The following is an 11,640-nucleotide window of genomic DNA, read 5'->3' on the forward strand; positions in this document are numbered from 1 at the left end:
CTTGTGTAATTCGGCAAAAATTAACCGATGCCTCATGTGTTGTTTTCATTTTTTCAGGACTCGACCAGAACATCTAGTGTTGGTGGAGGGAACCCGGGGTGTCTGTCTCTGTGAGGTGCACTTATAGAGTGCTATCCAACTTGCCTGACCTGATAGTATGGGCCTGACAAATAGGCTGCAAGCTGATATAATGCACTAAATATACAGTACCTGTGTAACTGGCACCTTATAGAATTCTTATTAATATGCATTTGTAATACTAAGCAACTACCACATCTATGGATGGTAGATGTGTGAGTGGTTAAGTCATCAGTATCTTGCATCTGGTGCTACATGTAAACTGCTTGTTGCATCCTACAGTGCATTAGTATTGTGACCTGTTATTGGTAAGTATGGCTGCTTTTTTCTGTGAAAAGTTGTGAAGCCTTCTAAGAACTGGCAGGTACAAAGATAATATTGGATTCAAAAAATTTAGTCAGGGGATAGTCACAGATAGACATAGCTAGGGGTTCAGCATGGGGGTTGGAAAACACATGTGAGTGTGACCTTTACCTAGGAAACCAAGTTTATAACTACGGTGATGCACCCTAATCATAGTTGATGTAAGGGAACTTCAGCAAATGACCAGAACACCCTGAGTCCCCAAGTGAATTGCCTCACAAACATGTAACATGGATTCTGACAAGTGCACACCGACACAGTCAGCGTTCTGGCACAGACAGAGAGACAGAGTGATGTAGTCACACCAACTCCCCCAGAACCTGATGTCCTGTGCATACCCTTGCCATTCTGTAGACTGCTGACCTAAGTTGACCTGTAGCCTACAGAACGGAGAGTGATAGAGCAGGGAGCTCTTGACTTTCTGCCCTACCTCACGGTATATACAGTTTAAAGACAGGAAGAAGGAGGGGTATTTCCAGCACATCCATCCAGTTTAAATAAAATTTCTTTTTATTGAAACATTTTAAAAACCAATCGTAAAATTAAGAGAGAGACTCTCTGCCTTACGCATTTCTGGCACACCTCTGCACCCTTAGGCATAGGATAGAGTGCAAGATAAATAGACAAGTATATATATAGCAAGGAGCCAATCACAAGCATAGTAATTAATGACATTAGGAAAACAGCAGCTGAACACATATAGCAGGAATCTCTACTTTCAAAGCATGTCAAAATTACATAAATTTGTATTTTAGGCTACCGCATAATTTTCACATGTATCTTTCAATGTAATAAATGTAAAAAAGGTGATTCCTATAGTTCATGCCATGTGGGTGTTCGGTATCTAAGGCCGGGGTCACACTGGCGAGGAATACGGCCGAGAGAGAGGCGCTAAAAGCACGCATTACACACGGACCAATGATTCTCTATGGGGTCCCTCGCACCAGCCGTATATTTCTCATCCGTATTCTAGGCTCCGTGCCAATCGCAGCATGCTGCCGTAGTACGCCAATGCAAGTCTATGGGTGCGCAAAAAATACGGATTACACACGGACCACACATGTGACTTGTGAGAAATACGCACCCGGTGTCTTTCAGCAAAGCCGGCAATTCAGTGCGCTATACAGTAAACTCACACTGACAGTTTTAATAAAGAAAGAAAGAATAGATATAGACACATAGAATACATATATATATATATATATATGCATTCTATGTGTCTATATCTATTCTTTCATTTCTTTATTAAAACTGTCATAGGGCTCCATTATATGTCCATTTTGCAAGCCTGCGAGAAAATCTCACCATACGGATGCCATACGGATTACATACGGATGCTCACATGCGCAAAATAAGCGACCACACCTTGATTACGGATGACATACGGAGCACTGTTTAGGGGTCTGTCATCCGTATTACGCATGTAAAATACTGACCGTATTTTGCGCAGGTTAGTGTGACTCCAGCCTAAGGTCAAAATCCAAAAAGCTTCTCACAGCGCTAATTGTTTCCTCCAGTCACCACCTCTTGGTGACTGATTAACCCTTTCTATGCTGAAAAAAATATGAGAAATTTGATAAATCTCCCTTGTGCACATAAATAAAATGTTTGGTGGCTCCAGAATAACCTGAATTATGACTATTTATGTTAGTTATATGCTCTGAAATTCTTTTCTTAATTTTCCTTGTGGTATAACCTACATAGCGAATGCTGCATGCCTGACATTCTATGCACTATATAACGTGATCTGAATCACAATTCATAAATGATTTTATTTTAAAGATGGTATTGTGATTGGAAGAAAATGCGTTCATGCTATTCCTAGAAGCGAGCTCACCAGAGCAAGAAGAATTTTCTCCAGCGAGGAAAGTTTTCACAACGAAAGCAGTGCCATTAGCACTGCCATTAGGCTGCTTGATAGGGGATACAAAAAAGCCAGTATAAAACATGCACTTAGGAATGTTTCCAAAATCCCACGTGCTGATTTACTATATTCTGACAACAAAAATTTAAATGCTCTTCCTAATACACAGGTCGCTTTTTCTACTGCTTACAGCAGTCAGTATAATACAAATAGGCAGATAATACTCCAATATCTCCCTGTAGTCAATCAGGATAAATCCTTAAGTACAATTTTTCAAAATGCATGCAGAGTAGTGGCTAGGAGAGGCTGCATGCTAGGAAATATACCGTCTCCCAGCATGGTTCATCAAGTGAAAACTGCCACATCGTGGATAACAGTAACAAGTTTTTACAAATGTTCTGGCAACAGATGCAATGTCTGCAAATCTGCAGACAATAAGAGAACTTCTTTTTCTTCGAATCCCAATACCATTTATAAAATAAAATCATTTATTAATTGTGATTCAGATCATGTTATATTTTGCATAGAATGCCAGGCATGCAACATTCGCTATGTAGGTTATACCACATGAAAAATTAAGAAAAGAATTTTAGAGCATATACAATCGTAGTAAAAATTGTTTGTACCCCTCAGTTAGGGCAGAGACAAACTGCCGTATTTCTCGTGCGAGAATTGCATCATAAAACTTGTACTGGCTGTCGGCTCTCCTGACCTAAGTATGACAGCTGCATAGTAATCCATCATGCTGCCTGGCTTAGGTCAGGAGAGGTGCCGGGCCAGTTCATGCCGTGCGATGCGATTCTCGCACGAGTTATACGGCCGTCTGATGCAGCCCTTAATGACATAAAAACCCACAATGGTGACAGATATAACTGACAAAAGTAATAATAAATCAAAAATTTATGAAAATGAACAAATGAAAGTCAGGCATTGCTCTTTTCAACCATGCTTCTACATAATTTTTAAAAAAATAATACTCATGAAATAGGCCTGGGCAAAAATGATGGTTCCCCTGAAAATAATATGACAAAAGGGACGTGTTAAATCAAGGTTTGTCCACTAATTAGCATCACAGGTGTCTACAATCTTGGAATCAGTGAGTGGACCTGTATAGAGGGCTACAGATACGCACTGTGCTGTTTGGTGACATGGTGTAAATGTGACACCCCAGAGTCCGGTTGTCAAGGTGACATCGCCTCCCTCAAAGAGGTGAAGTCATGCTTGGAGGCAGAAAGGGACCCCCATGCCAGGAAGCATAGATTAAAAATCACAATTTCCTGCTGCAGGTCAGAAAAGGGAGATGCCTTATAAATTTTGGTCAGCAGAGGGGGTTGGTGAGTCAGCTAGAAGTCAGCTGAGGGAGTTGCTATGGAAACGAAACAGCTGTGAGTTGTGAGGAGAAATGATAATGTCAGTTAAACGTGAGGATGTGAGGTAAAAGGATCTTTCTGGAAGATCCTGTCAGTTCAAGACAGGGAGCTGATCGGTGAGGAGCTCAATAGGAAGAGCTGATTTGTTAAGAGGGAAAGGACAAGAGCAGAGACTGAGAGACTCTAGGGAAGCTAAAATACTGCATATAGCAGACCCCTGAGTGAAGCGCTAATAAAGAGAAAAGGGACATCAGAGTCCTAGGCTGACAGGAACTGTACGCCCTGATAGCCGAATCTGAAAGTACAGGGGATTGTAAGTTCCTGTGCACATTGAACACCTGAGGGCACATCAGCGGATAAGGAGCCCGGGGCCGACGGTGAAGAGAACGGTACCCGTGGAATAGGCTCACGCTGACAGCCGTACAGGTTAGTGAAACCATCACGAATAGAGGGTTGCAGCATAGTTATATACAGCGGAGACCCACACACAAAGCGCAGAAAGGAAGGTCCTAAATCCCCACCTGGCAAGGTTGATCCCATGAATGCCTCCAGGCGAGGCAGACTCATTCCATCACCTGTATGTGGTATTCCGGACTGCAACCTATTACCAGTAAAAGGTAAAGAAACTGCACCTCTCTGTCTTTCTCTCATTTATCTGCACCCCAATGTTTACAGCCATTTTCACTATTTATTTAACATCTTTGCCCTGGGACTACAGCCCTACCTGTGGAGGGCTACAACATCATAGCTGCGCCCAACATCCATCCCAGAGAAGCAACACCGCAGCGCTGGTCAACTCTGACTAGAATACCACAGGTGGTGTCACGTATTTCACCATCTAATAACTTTATTTTCATTTTTACCACACAACTTTCCCCTATTTTATTACTGGATGCCTCTGGGCCACGGACCGGGTCGCCGCCGCCGTGACACCGTCCCCCATGGAAGTCGACGGGCCCGGTAGCGAGTATCCCCAGGCCTCACGGGGCGCTCCATATATCACACTCAACATGGACCAGAGGAAGCGAAAGAAAGAGTTGTCTCAGGAGCTTAGAAAGAAAATTATAGACAAACATGTTAAAGGTAAAAGTTATAAGACCATCTCCAAGCAGCTTGATGTTCCTGTGACTACAGTTGCACATATTTTTCAGAAATTTAAGCTCCATGGGACTGTAGCCAACCTCCCTGGACGTGGTCGCAGGAGGAAAATTGATGACAAATCAAAGAGACGGATAATACAAATGGTAACAAAAGAGCCCAGAAAAACTTCTAAACAGATTAAAGGTGAACTTCAAACTCAAGGAACATCTGTATCTGATCGCACCATCTGTCAACTGTATAAGCCAAAGTGGACTTCATGGGAGAGGACCAAGGAGGACACTATTCTTGAAAAAAAATCACAAAAAAGCCAGACTGGAATTTGCCAAACTTCATGTTGACCAGCCACAAAGCTTCTGGGAGAAAGTCCTATGGGCAAATGAGACAAAAATGGAACTTTTTGGCAAGGCACATCAGCTCTATTTTTACATATGGAAAAATTAAGCATATCAAGAAAATCACTCTGTCCCTACAGTGAAACATGGAGGAGGCTCTGTTATGTTCTGGCGCTGCTTTGCTGCACCTGGCATAGGGTTTCTAGAATCTGTGCAGGGTACAATGAAATCTCAAGATTATCAAGGGATTCTAGAGAGAAATGTGCTGCCCAGTGTCAGAAAGCTTGGTCTCAGTTGCAGGTCATCAGTCTTGCAACAGGATAATGACTCAAACACACAGCTAAAAACACCCAAGAATGGCTAAGAGAAAACATTGGACTATTCTGAAGTGGCCTTCTATGAGCCCTGACCTAAATCCTATTGAGCATCTTGGGAAAGAGTTGAAATATGCCATCTGGAAAAGGCAAACTTCAAACACGAGACAACTGGAGCAGTTTGTTCTTGAGGAGTGGGCCAAAATACCTGTCGAGAGGTGCAGAACTCTCATTGACAGTTACAGGAATATTTTGATTGCAGTGATTGACTCAAAAGGTTGTGCAACAAAATATTAAGTTTAGGGTACCATCATTTCTGTCCAGACCTATTTCATGAGATTTATTTTTTTTTACAATTTCTGTGGAAGTATGGTTGAAAAGCAATTTCTGACGTTCATTTTCATAGATTTTTGATTTGTTATTACTTTTGTCAGATTCAAGTTATTTTTGTCACCTGTGAGTTTTTCTGTCATTAAACGAGGGGTACCAAAAATTTTGACCACGTGTGTAGCTAACATAAATAGTAATAATTCAGGTTTTTCTCGAGCCACCAAACATTTTATTTCTCTGCACAAGAGAGATTTATCAAATTTCTCATTTTTTGGCATAGAAAGGGTTAATCAGTCACCAAGGGGTGGTGACTAGAAGAAACAATTAGCGCTGCGAGAAGCTTTTTGCATTTTTACCTTACAGTAGATACCGAACACCCACATGGCATGAACTATAGGAATGACCTTTATTACATTTATTACACTGAAAGATACATGTTAACATTATGCGGTAACATAAAGAACAAATTTATGTAATTTTGACATGCTTTGAAATGAGAGATTCCTGCTATATTTGTTCAGCTGTTTTCTTAATGTCATTAATTGCTATGCTTGTGATTGGTTCCTTGCTATATATATACTTGTCTATTTATCTTGCACTATATCCTATGACAAAGGGCACTGAGGTGTGCCAGAAATGCGTAAGGCAGAGAGTCTCCCTCTTAATTTTACGATTGGTTTTTAAAATATTCCAATACAAAGAAATTTTATTTCAACTGAATAGTCGTGCTGGAAATACCCCTCCTTCTTCCTCACTTCGGCTAAAATCACCAGCAGGTACGGCACCCACCAGCTATATTAATTTGCAACGGCTTATGATATATGTCTCAGCATGTCAAGCTTAAATTTTTTCCTCTCCCCCCTCTCTCCTACAGACAGTTTATGTCTATACACCCCACCTACAGCCTCACCTAAATTACTTAATAGGCTTTTCTCAAGTTTAACCCCTTTACCTCCCAAGGCACCTTCATGACCAAGCCAAATTTTACAATTCTGAAAACTGTCCCTTTATTAGGTAATAACTCTGGAACCCTTCGAGATCCCACTGATTCTGAGACAGTTTTTTTGACATATTGTACTTCATGATAGTGGAAAAAATTCTTCAATATGATTTTAAATTTTCAAACTTTAAATTTTTATGCCTTTTAAATCAGAGTTTTGTCACACAAAAAAGTTAATAAATAGCATTTCCCAATTCCCACATATCTACTTTTCGTCAACACAATTTTTGTGGGTTCCCCAGTGATGATCGGAGCATTCAGCTGCATAGAAATGCATCGAGCCACACTCTCCAGTCCCGAGTGCCGGCAGCAGTGCTGGGTATTGAGGCGAGAGACTCGCGTGAGTTTCTCACATTGCACTCGCAAGTGTGACCCTGGCCTAACTTGTGTTCTCAGGGCTAACAGTTCTAATGCATTGCAGTGCAATGTTTCTCACATTGCACTCGCAAGTATGACCCTGGCCTTACTTAGATCATACACTGCGCATGATCTAACTAACTTACTAGTGCCTGGTGAACCAGATGCTATCATGATGACTTCGGGTCACCATGGCAACAATCGGGCCCCAGCGATCACGATGCAGCGCCTATCAGAGTGCAGATGAGGCTCGCGCTCTCTGCATGCCTGCTAGATGCTACAATTACTAGCAATGGCAGTATTTAAGGGATTAAATTGACGTCACTGCTACAGGCACAGAGCTCCGAGTGTCAGCTGTAAGAGTCAGCTGACACCAGTCGGCGATCTCGCGTGCATGGTTTCTGACTTGGTGTTCAAAACAACAGAATTACGGCGTTATGGAGCAGAACAAATATATATATATGCATATAAACATATGTACATTGGCTTTTTTTTAAGTGTGATTATTTCTGTCTGGTTGTTGTGATGCCATTTTCCTGGGGATTTTAGTAAACCAGAACCAACTGGTTGTTAGCCATATGGATGAAAATTGTGTATGACTTTGTTTTATCCCTTTATGTGCCAGTTTTCAACATTTGCTGGGCCAAATGTTTTGCGTGCTTTGTCATGGGTACTTGAATTTTGCCTAAAAGTTTCATTTTTTTTTTTGTTTGTGTTTTTCGGTTAAAACATGGCATAGACAAAGCTAAATTTATCACCAGATGTCAGGAAGCTTATTGTTTTAACAGTGAAGCCAGGCAAAAGCCCAAAAGAGGCAACTATGGAATTCAACTGCTCTCAGTGGTCAAGTGTCACGTATAATAAAGAAAGAAAAAGAATGGAGTGCTCTACCCCAAGAAATTAGGACTATCCACAATTTGCATAGTTTTAGGCGCTCCCTCAAAACACATTTGTTCAGAGCGGCCTATCACGTTCACTAATGAAAATCATTCTATGTGTAAGTGTGCATGAGTAGCCCATTCGCTATCTCCATCCATCCCTCACTCCCTCAAGATGGCTGGACCATTATTGTATACACCATTGTAAATACACACCTGTACTTTGTATCTCCCCCACCTCATTGTATATTGTAAGCTCTCACGAGCAGGGTCGTCTTATTTTGCTTTAATTATTGTACTGTTAAAGTTGTTACTTATGACTTGTGTTTTGAAACTGTTAAACTGTAAAGCGCTGTGGAATATGTTGGAGCTATATAACTAAAGATTATTATTATTATTAAGGTTATGGAGCAGCTGACAAACCTAGAAGTGGACAACCACGGAAAACTTCCTCCAAAGGAAAAGTCAGTATCTTATGTCCATAAAAGTGCTGTACAGATTTTACACAAAATGGATGAAGAATATGGGTACAAAGTGAGTAGCTAAGCTGTGGTGCAGTAGAGTTGAATGCACGTGATCCAGTCAAGAGGAGTATGACAAAAACACAGCTAATGGAAAGAGACAGATTGGTCTAATATGTTGTGGTCAGATGAATCCAAGTTCAATATCTTTGGTAGTGATGGCAAGCACTATATACACCGCCAAATTGGAAAACGTAATGATGTAAGGTGACAAACGCCTACAGTGAAACATGGTAAATTTCAATGTCATGGTTTGGGACTGCTTTTCTGCATCTGCCATTGGCCCTCTGCATAGAATTGATGAAAATATGAATGCTGCCATGTACAAGGATATACTGGGAAATGTAATGCTGCCACATGGTAAAACCATATTAGGCAGTGGCTGGGAATTCCATCTAGACAATGAAACTAACCACACAACTAATTTAGTCAAAAATTGGTTAGCAAAGAAAAATGTTCACCTGTTTCAATGGCCAGGCCAATCACCTGATTTAAGCCCGAAAGAGCACCTTTGGGATAAGTTAGGGAGATGAATTGGGGCCCATAAACATAGCAATAAAGATGATTTTTTTTGCAGATTTTGCTAATGGAATGGAGCAAGATCCCTCAGGATGTCCTGAATACCCTTGTGGCTTCAATACCCCACCGGCATGTTGCAGTGATTAAAGCAAGAGGTTATGCTACAAAATACTAAACTATGGCATTGTAAGCAATGGATTACTCTCTATGTTGTGATCAACAATATGCAAAACTTTTGGCAGTCAGTTTTCATTAAGGCTGGGTTCACATTGCGTTCAGGCAGTCCGTTTACCGGATTGCACTATACCGAGGCATAATGCGTTAACGCTGCCATTCACTTCTATTAGGAGCACATCGCTAGCATATGCCATAAATCGGCATGCGCTACCGATGTACCATCATTCTGTGATGGACCCTTGGACGCGGGCTGCAGCGTTCGGGGGTCCGTCACTGCTAGCGCAGATAAAGCATCTGCGCTAGCGGTATAGCATAACGCGATGGCGTAATAGCGTTAAAGCTATGCGTTGAAGGGACGCAATGTTAACCTAGCCTAACTCCTTTGACTTGAAGCCTGTTTTCACCTTCCTGGCCAGGCCAGTTTTTACAATTCTAACCACTGTCACTTTATGAGATCATAACTCTGTAATGCTTCAATGATTCCCACTTATTCTGAGATTGTTTTCTTGTGACATATTGTAATTCTTGATAGTGGTAAAACTTCTTTGATATGACTTGTGTTTATCTGTGAAAAAAAAGAAATTTTGTGAAAATTTTGAAAGTTTCGCAATTCTCAAACTTTTAGTGTTTATGCCTTTAAATCAGTCATATCGCACAAAATAGTTAATAAATCACATTTCCCACATGTCTAGTTGTTTTTGCTAGGAAGTTATAAATGTTAAAAGTTGACCAGCAATTTCTAATTTTCACAAAAAAATTTGCAAAACCATTTTTTAGGGACCGCCTCACATTTGAAGTGACTTTGAGGGGCCTATATGACAGAAAATACCTAAAAGTGACATCATTCGAAAAACTTCACCCCTCAAGGTGCACAAATCCACGTTCATGAGGTTTATTAAGCCTTCAGGTGCTTCACAGGAATTTTTGGAATGTGGAAGGAAAAAATAAACATTTTCTTCACTTTCACAAAACATTTCCTTTAGACCTAATTTTTTTAGTTTCACAAGGGTAACAGGAGAAAAAAGAAACATACAATTTGTTGTGCAATTTCTCCTGAGCATGCCAATACCGCATATGTGGGGGAAAGCCACTATTCGAGCACACGACAGGGCTCGGAAGGGAAGCAGCGGCATTTCAATTTTTGAATGTAAAATTTGCTGGCATAAACAGTGGAAACCACCAAGTGACACCATTTGGGAAACTAGGTCCCTTAGGGAATGTATGTAGAAGTGTATTGAGCACCTTGAACCCACTGGTGCTTCACAGAAGTTTATAACATTAGGCTGTGAAAATAAAAAAAAATCACATTTACCTCAGATAAATCTTTTTTGGCTCCAAATTTTACATTTTCATAAGGATAACAAGAGAAATTGCTCCATAGAATTTGTTGTGCAATTTCTCCTGACTATGTGGAGGAAAACAACTGTTTAGGTGCACGGCAGGGCTGGGAAAGGAAGGAGCGCCATTTCATTTTTTGAATGTAAAATTTGCTGGCATAATTAGTGGATGCCATGTCATATTTGGAGAGCTCCTGATGTGCCTAAACAGTGCAAACCCCCCACAAGTGACACCATTTTGGAAACTAGACCCCTTTAAAAACTAATCGAGATGTGTACTGAACACCTTGAACCCCCAGGTGCTTCACAGAAGTTTATAACATTAAGCCGTGAAAAATCACGTTTCTCCCCACAAAAATTTTTTTCAGATTTTGTATTTTTACAAGGTTAGCAGGAGAAAATTGACCCGAAATTAGTTGCGCAACTTCTCCTGAGTTCACCGATGCCACATATGTTGTCGAAAGCTACTTTTGAGGCACAGTGCAAAGCTCAGAACAGAAGAAACACCATATTACAGTACAGATTTTGCTGCACTTGCTTCAGGGTGCCATGTTACATTGGCAGAGCCCCAGAGGTGCCAGAACAGCAGAACCCCCCAAAAATGACCTTATTTTACAAACTAAACCTCTCAATAAATTAATCTAGGGGTGCAGTGTCACCAACTTTTATACCACTGAGCAATGAAGATAAAATAATTTACACTTTTACCACCAAGATTGTGTGTTAGCCCCAAGTTTTACATTTTCATACTGGGAAATGGGTAACAAATTATATTTATAGTTATTGGTAAATCCCGGTCTGCGCACGTGCAGTAGGTACGATACCTCATATACATAGGACATTGCGAAAGCAGTGCGCATGCCCCGCCAGCGATACTTGCCACTGGCCACTTAACAGCATGTGACAGGGCTCATGGGGTTATTTCAAAGTCCTGTTTAGACTCCATGAATATCCCCTTGAGAAAGCGGCACTCTGCTGCCGCGAAACGCATGTCGGGGCGCTTTAGATCTCTGGACTCCCCTCTCCATAACCCCCCTTGGTAAGCTTACATGTTTTATTGATCGATACCTGCACTTTATTATGTCTACAGCCATGGGAT

The 11,640-nt window shown here is 41.0% G+C and overlaps 1 long non-coding RNA gene across 1 annotated transcript in view; it reads left to right on the forward strand.

Moving 5' to 3' along the window:
* LOC141100787 (uncharacterized) overlaps positions 1-9,887 on the forward strand; it is a 31,311-nt gene extending 21,424 nt beyond the window's left edge. Inside the window, exons 2-3 of the long non-coding RNA XR_012234777.1 lie at positions 8,390-8,521; positions 9,086-9,887. This is a non-coding gene — a long non-coding RNA (uncharacterized lncRNA). The remainder of the gene's footprint in view (positions 1-8,389; positions 8,522-9,085) is intronic.
* The last annotated feature ends 1,753 nt before the right edge of the window (positions 9,888-11,640 follow it).

This window comes from Dendrobates tinctorius, unplaced genomic scaffold, assembly GCF_039654945.1.
Source record: "Dendrobates tinctorius isolate UK_male_01 unplaced genomic scaffold, ASM3965494v1 ptg000107l, whole genome shotgun sequence".
In the NCBI taxonomy this organism is placed as follows: Eukaryota; Metazoa; Chordata; class Amphibia; order Anura; family Dendrobatidae; genus Dendrobates; species Dendrobates tinctorius.